The sequence below is a fragment of the Oreochromis niloticus genome, unplaced genomic scaffold (assembly GCF_001858045.2).
Source record: "Oreochromis niloticus isolate F11D_XX unplaced genomic scaffold, O_niloticus_UMD_NMBU tig00007934_pilon, whole genome shotgun sequence".
Taxonomy (NCBI): Eukaryota; Metazoa; Chordata; class Actinopteri; order Cichliformes; family Cichlidae; genus Oreochromis; species Oreochromis niloticus.
The window spans coordinates 151,369-165,982 of NW_020328857.1; the positions used below are offsets into that span (position 1 = coordinate 151,369).

General features: G+C 40.6%; 2 long non-coding RNA genes across 4 annotated transcripts; one reads left to right on the forward strand and one right to left on the reverse strand.

Moving 5' to 3' along the window:
* Window positions 1–3,088: 3,088 nt before the first annotated feature.
* LOC102077025 (protein NLRC3) lies at window positions 3,089–8,880 on the reverse strand (the record flags this gene model as incomplete). The annotated part of the gene is made up of 5 exons (XR_003218417.1): window positions 8,496–8,880; window positions 7,825–7,960; window positions 5,493–5,571; window positions 4,864–5,092; window positions 3,089–4,722 (listed from the first exon to the last, which is right to left on the reverse strand). It is a non-coding gene; the product is annotated as a protein NLRC3 (long non-coding RNA).
* A 1,198-nt stretch (window positions 8,881–10,078) lies between these two features.
* LOC109200301 (uncharacterized) lies at window positions 10,079–14,368 on the forward strand. Of its 3 annotated transcripts, none has more exons than XR_002060482.2 (5): window positions 10,079–11,234; window positions 11,930–12,039; window positions 12,231–12,290; window positions 12,388–12,802; window positions 13,442–14,368. It is a non-coding gene; the product is annotated as an uncharacterized LOC109200301 (long non-coding RNA). The 3 variants fall into 3 exon arrangements; XR_002060481.2 differs by having other exon boundaries at window positions 10,086–12,039; window positions 12,388–12,478; window positions 12,645–12,802; XR_002060480.2 differs by having other exon boundaries at window positions 10,079–12,039.
* The last annotated feature ends 246 nt before the right edge of the window (window positions 14,369–14,614 follow it).

The window sequence follows — 14,614 nt, forward strand, 5'->3', positions numbered from 1 at the left end:
AAGTCTCACAGTGTCAGCTTTGTTTTTATACATATGGATATGTGCTGATAAATGATCAGAATTAGAATATTTCCCACTGTCTGCTGTGTGCCGTGACCTTTGACCTGCTAAAGAGAGTCAGCTGTGGATTATTCATTGTTGTGTCTGATACTTGGAACTGTGAGGAAGAACACTACACAGTTAATCAGGGTCCCCTCTCTCTGAATCAGGAAAGGTGGGCAGGCCGCGTGTGGGCCGCGGGCCATACGTTGAGTCTCACTGTTTGAAATGTGAACATTGTTCTGCTGCAGTCAATGGACTAAACCAGAGAAGAAGAAAACAGACTTTACCATGAAGATCCTCAGTGTGGATCAGTATAATATCAGCCTGATGTCTGCAGTTTAGTGTCAGCACAACTTTCACATCATATTCATCTCAGCACAACTAAAACATGCTGACTGACCTCAGAGTTTCAAGTCCACATCCTGGACTCTCCAGGAAACCACACAGATGCTTCACTCCTGAATCCTGCAGCTTGTTGTTGGAGCTCAGGTCCAGCTCTCTCAGATGGGAGGGGTTGGACTTCAGTGCTGCTGCCAGATAATCACAGCTGATCTCTGACAAACCACAGTCCCACAATCTGTATAAAGAATGAAAGATGTAAGTTTATTAGACAAAGTGTGAGCTTGAAATCATTCAGTGTTTCATCATCTGTTCAGAGCTGAAGAAGGTTCAGAATGTAGAAGTTTAGAAAATGGAAACTCCAAACAGCTGAAGCCAACAGGAAGCAGCTTCAAACAAACACAACAAGAGAAAAAACTCTGAATGTTTCACATTAAAGTCGTACATTTCTCATAAAAACAGGACAAAGACTTGAAGAAGTCGTGTTTTTCCTTCCAGGAACCACATGGCTTCACTTTTAAAGGTGAAGTGTGAAAGAAATGGACATATTTGAAGTCCAACACCTTTTTCCAGTCACATTATTAAAGCAGACAAACTACAAGCTCATTTTCATTCCAACAAGTCATCTTCTGACCTGGACTAACAACACTGGTCTCTATGTGCAGCTGGCTGTGAGACCAGTGCTCAGGGAGCGTCTACAAAGTGCAACACTGAAAGAAAATCACACACTCATTTGCTTCCATCATCCAACCTGAAGAGGAAACAGAGACGCCTCCCCTTCAAAGTAAAAGCTGCTCCTTTTGGACACAGTATCAAAGAAAGTCTACAGTATAACATAGGAAAGACAGAAAAAAGTTTTGGTTGTTTTTAAATTGTGCAGAAATGAAACTACACTAAGCTGAATTATGTGACAGACATTTCATCCCGTGTCAGTTTGGCCTCATCCTGGGCGGATTATCCAGCACACACTCTGACCACAGGCCCAGGGGCCACGCACAGCTGGGCTCCATCCAAGAGACAGGAAACAAACCAACACAATAATAAAAAGCACCATGTGATCTTCTTACATCTTCAAGACAAACATAGTAAAAACATATTTGTTTCCTGATAAAATGATGTGACAGGTAGAACAGAGTAAAGTGGTGGTGTTACAGCCTTTCTCCCCTCTGCTGCCGAGGCTGTTAGTCTCTCCCAAACTCAGCTACAGGACTTCCAAATGAATGAAAGCAGCAGAAGTGGCTTTACAAATGAAAGAGGAAGAGGAGAAGAAGAGGAGAGGGAGGCCACCCTGACCATCACTCCAGCTGAAAACATCACACTTCCATTAAAGTTGGTGAGAAAATGTTGAGCAGGATGAGCTGCTGGCTAATCTGGAGGCTGTAGCAGCAGCTCACAGTCACCGTGGATTTCCACTCATGAAAAAGCTCTGGCTGCTTCATTTCTCATCTCATATCAGAGACTTTAGTGAAGCTGTACTGTGATGCTTCCATATTCCAGTGAGGCCTCCAGAATGATTTCAGCTGTTCTGTACACACACTGTGTGCCCTGTATGGCTCAAAGTCTCTGCAGCCTGTTTTTATCTGCTATCATCAGATCTTCATCATCCTCATTCACATCCCTCACACACTCTACAGCCTCATCAGCACTGACTTCATCTTCACTGACTGATGGAGCACAACATGAACCTGTGGAGGCTGAAACACTGTCCTGTCAAACATCTCCCCGTCACCACTCCACTTCTGTCAGCCTTTAAATGAACCCTGCTCAAGTCTGTCACTTCTGTTTGGAGCCAAAAGAGGTCAAAGATGATGCCACTACATTCTTGTCTAGAAGATATTAAAGTGTATTTGGTGACACACAAAAAAGGGTCAAGTTTAAGTACAGTTTGGGTCCACACATGTCCAAACCCTGGTGTGTGGGCCTACTTAGTACTGAGAAAAGCCCACTAAAAGAACGCCCACCAGACCAAAGCAATGGTTTTGACTTGATCAGCATTAACCCCGCCCCCTGACTTTGATGGGTGAAGTTGACAAATAAAATGTATTTATGAACAGCGATGCAGGGCCAGGAGTAGCAACGTGAATTAAATAAATACATCATTAAATAATTCATTATCAATATTTTTAATTAATTATGTACATTTTTAATTCATTACTGAAATAAATAATTCATTAGTGATGTATTTATTTAATACAACCATAAAATTATTGCTAGTTTACTCAAAATAAATTGAAGACATCAATAATAAAGGTTAAATTATGATAATGAATACATGCAACTATAACTGATGACATAAGAATTTGGATTTTTAAGCTAAAGCGAAGGTGCTGACTCACTTGGCATGTTTCTCTCAAATCCTCCCTAATAACAATAACATAATTACACTTTAGCCACAAGAGGGCAGCAGCATTAATACAAGTCCCGTGTATATAAAGGTACAGTGATTATATTACAGGGATTTTGACAAAAACAAAACAGAAGTTGATGGCAGTGTGTTTTTCCATAACATACCAACCAAAATAAATAATAAAAACTTTATAACTTACAGAGCTTTTTTACAGACTTTGACCACTGGCAGCAGCCTCAGAAGAGCCTCCTCTGAAGCAAAGTATTTCTTCAGGTTAAACTCATCCAGATCTTTTTCTGATGACAGTAAGATGAAGACCAGAGCTGACCACTGAGCAGGAGACAGTTTATCTGTGGAGAGACGTCCTGATCTCAGGGACTGTTGGATCTCCTCCAGTAGAGAACGATCATTCAGTTCATTCAGACAGTGGAACAGATTGATGCTTTTCTCTGCAGACAGATTCTCACTGAGCTTCTTCTTGATGTACTGAACTGCTTCTTGATTGGTCTGTGCGCTACTTCCTGTCTGTGTCATCAGGCCTTGCAAACGAGTTTGATTAGTCTTCAGACCCAAGAGAAAACGAAGGAACAAGTCCAGGTGTCCATTGGGGCTCTGTAAGGCCTTGTCCACAGCACACTGGTGGAGAGATTGGAGTTTTGGTTTATCAAATAATTTAGGCCACATGGACGTTGTTTGTTGTTCTTCCAGCAGATTGAGTCCAGAGTTGATGAAGGTCAGGTGGACATGAAGAGCAGCCAGAAACTCCTGAACACTGAGATGAACAAAGCAGAACACCTTGTTCTGGTACAGTTGTTTCTCCTCTTTAAAGATCTGTGTGAACACTCCTGAGTACACTGAGGCTGCTCTGATATCGATGCCACACTCTGTCAGGTCTGGTTCATAGAAGATCAGGTTTCCTTTCTGCAGCTGATCAAAAGCCAGTTTTCCCAGTGACTCAATCATCTTCCTGCTCTCTGGACTCCAGTGTGGATCTGTCTCAGCTCCTCCATCATATTTGATCCTCTTGACTTTGGCCTGAACCACCAGGAAGTGGATGTACATCTCAGTCAGGGTCTTGGGCAGCTGTCCTCCCTCTCTGGTTTCCAGCACATCCTCCAGAACTGTAGCAGTGATCCAGCAGAAGACTGGGATGTGACACATGATGTGGAGGCTTCGAGCTTTCTTGATGTGGGAGATGATCCTGCTGGCCTGCTCCTCATCTCTGAATCTCTTCCTGAAGTACTCCTCCTTCTGTGGGTCAGTGAACCCTCTGACCTCTGTCACCATGTCGACACACTGAGGAGGGATCTGATTGGCTGCTGCAGGTCGTGTTGTTATCCAAAGGCGAGCAGAAGGGAGCAGGTTTCCTCTGATGAGGTTTGTCAGCAGCTCATCCAATGAGGTGGACTTTCTTGTTTCAGTCAGGATTTTAGTTTTGTTGAAGTCCAAATTAAGTCGACACTCATCCAGACCATCAAGTATGAACACAACCTGGAAGTCTTCAAGCCTGCAGATTCCTGATTGGTTAGTTTGATTAAAGAAGTGATGAACAAGTTCCACCAAGCTGAACTTTTCCTCTTTCAGCACATTCAGCTCTCTGAAAGTGAATGGAAATATGAACTGGATGTCCTGGTTGGCTTTGTCTTCAGCCCAGTCCAGGCTGTATTTCTGTGTTAAGACTGTTTTCCCAATGCCAGCCACTCCCTTTGTCAGCACTGTTCTGATTGGTTCGTCTCTTCCAGGTGAGCCTTTAAAGATGTCTTCTTGTCTGATGGTTGTTTCTGCTCTGTCTGGTTTCCTGGATGCTGTTTCAATCTGTCTGACCTCATGTTCATCATTGACCTCTGCAGTCCCTCCCTCTGTGATGTGGAGCTCTGTGTAGATCTGATTCAGGAGGGTTGGGCTTCCTGCTTTAGCGATGCCCTCAAACACACACTGGAACTTCTTCTTCAGTTGGGCTTTAAGTTCACGTTTACAGAGTGAAGCAAATATTTCTGAAGGTAAGAAATTCAGAAACAAATATTACACAATAAATATCACAGCCTTTCAGTACCCTGAAAGGATGAATGTCTATTGGTCCATTTCTTGAGCTATTAGGAAAGATCAATATTCAGTCTTTAGAGAAATTTTCTTACTGCTCTGCAGATGGTCAGCCATCTCATGCTGCTTAAGTCTCCTCAAGAAGTGGAGTGTGATCTTCAGAAATGCTTCTCTGCAGCTCTTTCTTTCATCTTCATCCTCACCTCCAAACATCTCCTCATCCTCCATCTGGCTCTTTAAAGTTTCTGGGTGATCTGGACTCAGAAGCTTCTGGATCTTCTTCAGCTCGTTCTTCACAAACATGGTGATGTTGTCCTCCAGCCGCTGGAAAAGAAGACTATATGAATTACCCAGTGGTAAATGGACTGGTTCTTATATAGCTCTCTGTGATACTCTGTGCACACAAAGCATTTTATACAACATGCCTCATTCAACCAAGCACATTGTTCTGTGCGTAAATACTTTCTTTCACACTCTGATGGATGCATCAGAGGGCAGCTTGGGTTTAGTACGTTACCCAGTACATTTGCCAGCCAGGGTTTGATTCACAAAGTTTCTGACTAGTAGCTGACCTGCTCACCTCCTGAGCTACAGTCACCCCAATCTGACTGAAATCATGGAGCCCAAACTCTGATTTATGTTGGACACACTGACAATCCTCTGGTCCACAAAGTGCAGCACAGAGGTGACTGAAAAGAACAAATGTAAACGTAGTACTACAAACCATAACCACAGAGTCCAGGTGTGTTTGATGTTGCTGTGCAGACTGACCAGTGGAAACCTCTGCTCTCTCCTGCTCCACTCTGTGGAGGAGTAATGAATAATTAGCTCATGTTATGTCTGTCCACACACAGACACAAGCTAAAGGTCCATGAAGTGATGTTTGGATGGGTTCAGTCAATCAGATGACTGTCATGGTGAAGCTTTGCTAGTCCTGCTGATCCCACTGAGAATTAACAACTCAGTTTCCAGATGTCTGTAGTTTTCTGCTCAGTTTCTTTAGTCCCAACAGCTCTTACCATCTCCTGCATAAAGCTTTCCCTCCATGCTCAGATGCCCTGGAACAAGGTGCTCTCTTTATATCAGTGACTGGTTTAAAGGGACAACTTGCAGTGCTCGCCAAACTTTGTGTCAGCAAAAGTAGTTCTAATGTTTATTACACTTTTTACATTTTTACACACACAAATCAATGAACGCAAAAACATAAACTTTTCAGATATTTTGTTTCACAATGTTACAAAACTCAGTTCACAACTACACAGTCTGATTTACAAAATATTTATGACCACAGTTTGAGCCGATGTATGTCCCGAGTCTGTGGACTCAGTGGTTTTGTTTTGATTGTTATTGTCTTTTGTTACAATTTCATCCTGATTAAGATTTTCTAGTTCTGAGGTTTTGGTTTCTGTGTTCCCTCTGTACTGTGTTAGTATTGTGTCTCTGTGTTCACTTCCTGTTTTATTTTGACAGAGCCATGTCCTACGTTAGTGTGTCTACTTTTGCTTCCCCTTGTCTGGTTATGTCCAATTAATCCTGCTGTGTCTCCCTCCCTTTTCTCATTCCCTGATTGTGTTTTTGTGTATATGAGCCCTTTGTTTTCTCCTGCTTGTTGCCGGGTCGTCTGTGTTATCTCCCCGTGTCTCCGTTTAAGGTTTCAGGTTAGTTTTTTAGTTTTTTCAGTAGAGGTTATCTTAGCTTCTGCACAGGCCATCTCCGCTGCACTTCACCGTTTCAATAAAGCTCACTCACTTCACAGCAGTGTCGGCATCTTGGGTCCTTTATTAAATTCAACATGGCTCGCCCCGCTAGCCGTGACATAAGATGTGAAAACAATATCCAAAAAACATGAGGGACAAACAGGGAATAGTTTTAAGGTGCAGGGCCAACAAACTGAGTCTAGCCATAAACTCAGAGTTGATTGAATAAGCATTTTGAATTGGCTGATCTGAGTTACTTCAATCAAGTCTATGTTCACTTTGAGTTAAGATTATACATGATTAATGTAAAAGAAAAAAGCCATCATCAGCAACTGATTCTGATTCAGCAGGTTTTCAAATCTAAACGGTACCCATCCCTAGCTGGCTGTAGTTAAACCTTTACTTAAAAAGCATCCCTAGACCAGCTGTCTTAGCTAATTATAGGCCAATCTCCAACCTGACAATCCTTGGAAGAGTAGTTGGGGGGAGACAATCAGAGGGGCAGTGTGATGATCTTAGGTTACAAACTACCGCAGTCAAGTCCAGAGGTGGGTAGTAACGAGTTACATTTACTCCGTTACATTTACTTGAGTAAGTTTTTGAAAAAAAAAAGTACTTTTATAGTACCTTTTGGTGCTTTAATGGCTAACATTAACCTGGCTGGCACACATGTTAATGTTAGCCACTTAAATATTAGCAGTTAGCTGAGGCCGCAAGAAGAAGAGGCCCTAGAAGAACGATGGATGATAAGATTAGATTTTCAAGACTAGGCAGAGACGTGTTTTCCTTTACTGTCTCTTACAGAGGAGGGAGCAGATACCAGACGAGGTCACGGAGGTACGGGGAGGATTCGCAGCAGACAGCAAGACTGCCACGTCCATGCGAGAGAGCGATGGCTACAATAAGCTCTGTTTTTGTCTCCCTATATAATGGTGTACAGCCCATTTGAGGGTTATCCTCTCTGTGAACCAGATGCTTGATTTCACACAGAGGTCCACCAACTGAATTTGATCAGTTATGGAACGATTTACCTCGACAGGCTCCTTCACTCGCTGCTTTTAAACCTGCCTTAAAACACACTTTTACTCCCTGACCTTTGACCCAGTGTGACATGTTGACTCACTACCTCAGACAGCTTAAAAATAGTCTTTTTGTTTTTTGGTGCTGCCTAAAAGAACCGTAAAATATCTGTCCTATATACAGTTATGTTCATATATTTTTGTACTACATCAGGAAACTCAAAAATATAGTTTGTAATATTTTAATCCTTATTTTTAAAACTGTTTTTGTCATTTTTCTTCTCCCATTGCATCAAAAATCATTATTTACACTGAATAAATGAGTCAGCAGCTCTCTTACATTGTTGCTGCAGGTTCATTACTGAACCCTGGAGGTTTATCTTTGGACCGGTCACTCCTCACAGACACACAGCTGGATGCTGCAGATCCTGCTCCATCCTCTTCCTCCATCTTCTTGATGTCAGGGTGGAGTTAGTCTGAGAGGTAAACACACACACTCAGAGGTGCTGTTGTACTGGAAGCATCACACTGACGGGTTTCTAAAGTTCTCATTGATCATTTCATGGAGTTTCTGTGGTAAACACTGTCCTGTGACGTATGTGTTATGGTGAGGGTCATGAGGGCTAACCAGCCCCACTCCTTACTCCTCATATTTCAGCCTGAAGCACAAGAACAGCCTAAACCTAACCAGCAGGCTGTAACCTCAAAGGGACTTCATGGTTAGAAATAAAGGTTCAATGAAATGAAGCAGATCATAAAAATACGAGTTCCAACTTTAAAAGAAGCATCCATACGATGACGGCACAGCAGAGGAGCACTTTCTCTAACACACTGATTCAGTTCCACTGACACAAGGACACACACAGGAAGGCACACACACACACAAGCCTTTATAAGAAACAACACAATCATCTGCGCTTGTCAATCCAAGTCCTTAGCCCATGAGCCCGCGGTATCAGACCACAGATATTCCCTTACTTTGAAAAAATAAAGACAGTTTTCAGAACAGACCTGATAGTTCTGCTACAGCCTGTTTACCAATATAATCAATATCAGATATCAGAGCAACAGAAACCTCGGTGATCAGGACGCTGGGACTGAGAACAGGAAGTGGCTCAAACGTCACAGTTTCATGACGTCAGCCTGAACTCCACTCACGGAGTTTCTGTCGCCATTGTAGTTTTTAAAGTCCCGTGATGAAGGCGGGTCTTTCTGTGAGTCCGCACGCTCATTGGCTAATAGCTCGAGATTGACACATCGTTATCCAATGAGCGTGCGGGAACTTCCGACATAAAGTTGTTTCCTTTGAAAAACCAAAGTCTGATTATTTTTGCCTCCACTGACGGAGCCTGTTGTTCCCGCCACAGAGACACAGTAATGTCAGAGCGGTGTTAACACTCACCCTGCCTCAGCACAGCTCTCACTCTCCTCCTGCTCTCTCACACTAAACGGAGGCTCAGCTAAACTCACTTCCTCTCTACTTACAGGAAACCAGCGCTCAGAGGAGCCGACCGGCCTCACATTTCACCCACAGACAGGAACAGCGTGGAATTATTTTATGTCATAAGAAGAAACATATTCATGTTAACACTCACCTGCCTCAGCTCCACCTTCCTCCTCCTGCTTTCACTTTCACTACTGCTCCCTAAACACAGAGGATGCTGGGACTTGTAGTTTTTTCCTTCCGTCTTCCTCTTTGTTTGTGTTCAAGTTATTTCGATCATGTAAACATCAACAGAACACGTGAAGCCACACAGAGTTTGTATGTCGAGGTAGGTAGGAGGTGTGTTGTCTTCGTAGCGCTTGTTAAAAATAACACAGCATCCACTTATGCTTTGCAAGCTACTGCTCCAAACATTTTATTGACACCATTCATTCCCTCACACCACAGACCAGTCTTCTTTTATGTGCTCCCCCGGAGGCATTCATGAGCTTTCTTAAATACAGCGCCCCCTGCTGGTAAACCTTATCATTACACGAACACCTACAACACGTCCCCTTTCCTCTGAATGATATACAACATAGGTCTTATAAACTAACATATACACATAATTGTTTTACATTAATATTTTTTCAATTGTTTTTTTTTCACCACCATCAGAATATAAGATAAAAACAAATCCAGTTTCAGCTTTACAGATTAAGCCTAACTGGTCTTTTGGCCTTACGCTCTGACCTCCTCAATACAGGTCCTGAAACCACTTCACTTCTCTCCACATACTCATGTCCATCCAGTGGTTTCAAATCAGACACTGTCTCTGCATGTGACACATCAACATTTTCATCTTCCTCACCACATTGTTCCTCCTGAAATGTCTCTTTAGTCTTCAGCAAGTTGCGACGGTTCCTTCTGAACACGTGACCTTCTTCAGTTCTTACGTCATATGATCTCGGACCTGCTTCCTGAAGAACAATGGCTTTCCTGCTCCATGCATTCTGATCTTGGATTCTCACTACATCATCCTTTGCAAGCAATCCAAGTGCTCTTGTTCCCTTGTCGTACCGCCGTTTTTGTTTCCATTTCAGATGCTCTTGCTTTTTTATAATTTCTTCACTCTGCTTGCTTTCTGCATAGCAGGGCAAAGTGGTGTGTACACTGTAACAAAAGTCAGTAAAATATACAGCAAAACACCGTCAAATTCCAACGGTAATGGAGCGTAAAACCAAAAACTTCCTTTTACTGTATTAAATAGATTGAATAACTGTTAATTGTGAGACTGGATAAAACTTTGTTTTTTACTGTAATAAAATGTTGAAATTATAAATATTGTCTGTGAAAACAAATAAATATGCATACATTTTACAATTAAATATTGTAATGTTGAAAATGTCTGAAAAACTTAGATTTTACGGTATTATTTGAGTAAAACTACATCTTTTGGGGTTGTGCACATTGGAATTCACAGTATAAAGCTGTAGATTTTTAAGCAAACAAAAACATTCATTTTTACAGAAGCAAGATGTTAAAAAATAGGGTCCACCGTAATAATACAACCAGTAAATACCATTAAAAAAAAAAAAAAAGCAAATATCAGCAGTGAAAGACAATAAAATTGATAGTATTTTTTTTTATTTTAAAATTCAGATACTGATATACAGATTAAAAGTTAGGCCTGCAGTATATCATTGTTAACCTTCTGATAAAAAAAAATCAACAGCAAAAGAAGATGTTAAAAATAAAGTTCATGGTTGTGAATAAAATTGATTTCAATAATCTTTTTTAATTATTATTTTAAAACAACTTTATGTTGTTGTGTTTCACGCCATATTATCAGACCACCTTAAGTGGGTCCGCCTTAAATTTTGAGTTTGTGTGATGGCTGTTGATTGGTAGCTAAACTGCTGGTAAACTGTGTACAGACGTTTTACGTTCGAATTGCAGAGAAAAAAAAAATTCTGGTAGCAACATTGTGCAGTATGAGCGAACCATTTCACCAAAAAAAGGGGAAGCAAGGCAAGACGTGGCTGCAGCGGTCTGCAGACGTGACTTCTGATCAAATTCGAACCTCCTCCTAAAGAAACAAAGAGCGACATTACATTGCGGGATGACGTCACCTGAAAATGACCAATAGCGCGGCGCGCTGCTGAGCTGTGTGCCAACCGCTCTTTTTTTCATGCAGGAGACTCAAGTTGGCTTCGCTAACGGACACAGTTTTGAACTCGTATATTAGCGCCATTTATTGCTGCTTGGACCACAGCATCTTCGGAATTTGTAGACATCCTGGCAGCTTACAATTAGTTCGAGGTGAGGTGAGTACATGCAACTTCAAGTTATCTCTGTTATAAAAATCCACCAGCCCAGCGTTTATAGATAATTTTAGCAGTTCGTTTTTTATGAGTGAGGTTGTGAATTTAGTTAGCATTTGTGAGTTGAGTTAGCATTAGTGTCACGAGGGAAGCATTGCTCTGGATTAGTTTCTGTGTTTGGCGTGCTTAATTCGCTAGGGAGGAATTACCAAAGTACATGGAGTTATGTTAACCTGTAATTTCCTTGGTAAGGTAGTTCAGTCATCAAGGGGCTACGTGATTTTTTTGGTCAAAACCCATCATGTCTCAAGCTAGTACTCTACCAGGATGCCTTTGAAGTCGTTAACCCTTTAGGCTCTGCAAGGACAAAACACAAGGTATTATTTGTATATGCATCAGTGGCAAACTTGCCACTTCATGTACGCTCAGACACAGATCACATGTCTCTTGTCTTACTGTGCAAGGAGAAAGATTTTAAAGAGTTTGGTCATGCTAATGTGTTCTCTGAATTACTGGCAGACTTGAAAGAATTGGAGGACAGTGGGATTGTTGCATCAGATGAAACTAGAGTCAAAGGAACTTTGTTTTGCATTGCTGGTGATAATCTGGGTTCTCACTGTATTGGTGGCTTCACTGAAAACTTTAGTTCTTCAAAGTACTTCTGCAGGTACTGCCTGATAACGAAATCTGAATTTCAGGGTGCTGACCCAAATCTGTGTGGACCAGAACGTACCAAAGAGAACTACAACTCTGCTGTTGATCGCCTCCAGATTGACAATACACCAGACGTCGAAGGAGTGAAGTTCAGGTCAGTGTTCAATTCACTGAAATACTTCAACGTTTGTATGCCAGGCTTGCCACCATGTCTAGGTCATGATATCTTTGAGGGAGTAAACAGATTCAAGAAGATATTTTACACATTTCTTTGTTGTCTGTCTCTAAATCTTATTTTGTCTTTATTATGATTAAAAAGGTTTGTTTTGTTCCTGCCCTTTTCAGACACTGAATTTGAGCAGAAACCATAAGGATACTCAAAGGACCTGTGACTCTCAGGAAATGGTGAGATTTCAGGTCATAATCTTTTTTTCTTTTTTTTTCCATTAAATTCATTTTCCTTTTTCCCTTTACAATATTGCTGTTTTGTTTTTGTAAACAGCATCAAATGAGAGGGACAGATGAAACAGTTTCAAGACAATAGCAGGAAAAACATGCTGAAGATTGAAACAAACCTTGGCTGGAAATATTTGGTATGTGTTTTACCGTAAATCAAATTGTTGAAAAACATTCAGCTACACTGCAACACAGGGAAACTTGATTTGCACTTATTTTGTTACTTTAATTTCTTGTCTCATTATTTTTGTCAGTTATTATTGTTTATGGTGTATGCCCTTCTTGTTTTCTTTCTGAATGCAGAAGGTATCTAGCCAGTCCACAATGAAAGCTTTGTTGCACCCCATGAGTCTTCTGGCAGAAATGATGGCGCCTGTATTCTTTGGTTTCCCTAAACATCACACCCTGCCTGTTTATACGAGGCTCTTCAATTAAGTCTGCACCCAAAGATTCAATAAGAGGTAAGCAGTGGTATTATTCAAGTTTTGCTAAAGAAAGATGGACAGGAGACACTAATCTTAATCAGCCGAGCTCAGGTTCATGTCCAGGTGAGCAGTTTCATACGCTATAAAATGTAGATTGAATGATAGGTCTCATCACCATGCATTCAGCCATTAACTTCAAGTTCTATGATAAATCAATAGAAAACTTAAATACGTTTTCCAACAAATTATGATTGTGATTAGGGCTGCGTTGTCTATGTATCACTTTTACATAAGTAGATTTAAAGGATAACTATTGCCAAAACGCAACCTGGGCTGTTTTTTTTTTTTTTTTTACTGTATCGATTTTGATGCGCTCAAATTTATGCACCGGCCCCCTAGTATTCCCATTCACTGGCTATTGACCACAAAACAAAATCACGGTCAATCTCAAAAACGGCTTGTTTGTCGTAATTATGCTTTTAGATATATGTTTGTCTCGTTTACAGTAAAAAAAAACAGCCCAGGTTGCATTTTGACAATAGCTATCCTTTAAGAACTGTATATTTTACACTTAAGAAATCATTTATCATTAGATCTGTTTTTGGCAGCACGTTTTGTTCATTTCTGTGCATTTTGCTCAAGCACTGATCAAACTTTGTCCATTTTTTGCTGCAGAGGGGATCCTGCCAGTCCAAAGTGAACTCCTGATGGACATTGAAGTACTCCTGCAGAGCTTGTATCTTCGACACCATGCGCATTAGAAACTCCACTGAGTCCTTTCCTTCACCAAGGCAGGACCCAGTGACTCATTACTGTTGATAGGTCAGGGGCAGGTAATATTTTGTTTCATGTTTATTCATTCCTCTATGGATTACCAGCCATATATATGGACACATGCTGTATTCTCAAGATCTATGCTGTTTTGTAGGAATAGAGAAAATGATATGTTTAGTCTGTTTTCAAATAGTATGTCAAATTTTCTCATTGTTTATCAGTAATATTCACTACCTTGGCTATATATGAGCATCTTTAGGTTTTTCTATATTTAGCGGTTGCAAATGTAAAATGTACGGTAAACCATTTATGTTCCTCATATTGTACTGTATTTTTAGCGGTAAAATACCGGCAGCTGTGGTAGCCAGGAATTTACCGTAAAATGTATCTGGTCAAAATAAAATGCTGTAATTTGTTATACAATTTCACTGTGTTTTTTACTGTCAAAGGTTTTAATAAGGTTTAACATATTTCTGTTATTTTTACAGTTATTTACAATAATAGGGTCTATCCTATTACTGTTAAATTAACAACAAATTACTGTAAATATTATTATATCATAACCTTTTTTTTACTGCAAATATCCGTAAAAAGCTATGGAAAGTTGCATTTTTTACATTAAATTGCTGTATAATTGACAAATATATTTGTTTTTTTCTATCATGATTTTGGTAAAATAATACGTTGTCTACCTTAAAATTTAGGGTTACAAAACCAGTATACCGTATTGTCTTTTACAGATTCCACATTTTTTTCACGGTATATTCCTGGCTACCACAGCTGCCGGTATTTTACCGTAAATTTGACAGTTTTTTTTTTACAGTGTAGCTTACGATTCATCAGCAGTTCTGCAGGGGATAAACCACAGTCAAGAGGAGCAGTCCTGTAGCTCAGCAGAGCTAAATAAGGATCTGATTGACTGTCTGTAGCCTTCTTCAGAAGCTGCTTGATGATATGCACTCCTTTTTCAGCCTTGCCATTTGCCTGTGGATGTTGAGGACTTGATGTGACATGTTTAAAGCCATATTCTCTTGCAAAATTCTGCCAATCTTTGCAATTATAGCAAGGACCATT